General features: G+C 47.8%; 1 protein-coding gene across 1 annotated transcript in view; it reads right to left on the minus strand.

Annotated features, from left to right (window-relative positions):
• Nucleotides 1–2086, minus strand: part of IL16 (interleukin 16) — an 87722-nt gene that overhangs the window by 35165 nt on the left and 50471 nt on the right. The window lies entirely within an intron of this gene.

Below are 2086 nucleotides of genomic sequence, written 5' to 3' on the forward strand. Positions count from 1 at the left end.
CCTGCTCTCACTGGGATGTTAGGGACAGAGGGACAGACAGAGGATGACAATGAAGATGCTGGTGTTCATCATTTTACTTCTCTTCCCAGAACTGTTTTTCATGTTGTTTTCCTATTTCATAACTTTATTAACCACAATGACCTGGACTTAATTCTTGAGTTATGCTGGTTTCATTACTCACTCACAGTCCTTGAGCGTCTGTGTGTGGATGTGGAGAGGGGGCGGTTCTGTCAGGAAAGCTACGCAGATGGGAAGCTCTCGGAACATGTGCGTGTCTGAAATTATTTTCTGCCGTCACACCTGAATGGCTGGCTGGGTGCGGATCTCTGCGTGTGGTTCTTTCAGTCTGGAAACTACAGTTAGCTCGACGCTCCCCGGATCCCGTGCCCCAGGGCAGAGGCTCGTCAGGGGCACTGCCACCCTCCTCCGACTTACATGCCCGCTGTACTCCCCCAGCCTTACCTGTGCCTGGCCGTGAGGACGTCCCACACTTGGCACACCTCCCAGAGTGGAGGAAGGGCGCACCGCCACCCAGGAGCCCACCCCCTCTGCCCCATGAGCTGGCAGGTGTGCCGGTGCTGCGGGCATCTGTCCCACACATTTCCCGGGCTCTCCCCTCCCGTGTGGCCGATGGCACACTAATGAGCCCTTCCTCTAACCCGATCTCACCCGCACTATGTCACGCAGAAAGTCCTCGTGGGTCCAGAATGAGGCTGACCCCTGTTCTGACGCGCCTTTCTCCCTGTTAGTATATACACTGTGTGCATTTTGATAGGAATTGCTAAGGGGTGGGAGGGAGAGTTAGTAAATGTACTCTGGAGCCATCTGGAGATGGAAGTCCACTTACAGCCTTTTTCTTTTTAAAACATTATCGAGTTCTGACACAAGGGGATCCTGCAAGAAACCACACATCAATTTCTTTTACTTCTTGTGTATGTCCGTGTTTCGAATCAGAAAACTCGTCTTCTTTGGCACTCATTCTCCTTTTCAGCAGCAGGTGGCGCTGTATGAACCCGAACAAAATCACCTTCTCCACCAGACCCGCCCAGGGGGTGGCTAAAAGAACAGGGACTTTGTGGGAGGCTTAGTTCGGCTGAATTCTTTAGGCTCTATATTTCTAGAACTGAATTGTTTCATACAATATAACATTCAAAAGATAATCTTAACTACAGTGGTCTGAGGGCGCGTCCTGATTCTCACGTGAACAGGCCCCACGTCATCACGCTCGGCAGTGAGACCGTGGAAGGAGAGAATCAAAACTGCTCCCGGGAGCTCTCGCAGGCCCTGTCCCTGAGCACAGGAGCCTCGTGAAGTGGCCCGTGTGTCTCCCTGTGCAGAGTATCCTTGAAATGTGTGTTTCCCCCGCAAATACCTACTAAGATCAACGTAAGTAAATACGTATACACAAATTGTGGAATACTAAGCATCTTTAAAATGATATTCATAGTGAATTTCGGTGATATTATCACAGTAAGTAAATATAAAGATATTATAGTAGAGTCTGACTATAATCGTGCAAAATAGGCAAAGGAAAAGGGCTGGAAATAAATACGCCAGGACAGTAACATTCGTTCATTCGACAATGCTCGTTAAGCCCGCACGCCGTCCCGGGCACCGTCCCGAGTGCCGAGGACAAGGTCCTGCCCGCGTGAAGCGGAACAGTGTTGTTTGTTTGGTGAAGGGGTTGTGGGGTTTTTTGTTTGTTTGTTTGTTTGTTTTATAACTTTCTGCGTTTTCCATGTTTTTTTTTTTACAAGGAGTGTGTATTACTTTCACAATAAGACCAGAAACAAAGGATTAGTTTGACATATCAACCGTCACCCTAGTAGACCTAAGACAGTATGTCCCATTGTTAAATTTCCTTTACTCTCTTTAAAGCTCTCTGTCCAAAACATGATTTAAAAATTGCTTGGCAAGTAAAGCCAACTGATGATGGGGGAATCATAGAAAACAGAGGGGTTTGGGTTTTTGGAGGGGGGGGTTGTCTTTGTTTTTTGGTCTAGATTACCTGGAAATGGTTAATGTCCTATTCAGACGAGGGAATCTTTGAGTGTTTCAAGGTTGGCTGCAGAAGAGCCTGTCCTTT

This window comes from Pteropus alecto, unplaced genomic scaffold, assembly GCF_000325575.1.
Source record: "Pteropus alecto unplaced genomic scaffold, ASM32557v1 scaffold60, whole genome shotgun sequence".
Classification (NCBI taxonomy): Eukaryota; Metazoa; Chordata; class Mammalia; order Chiroptera; family Pteropodidae; genus Pteropus; species Pteropus alecto.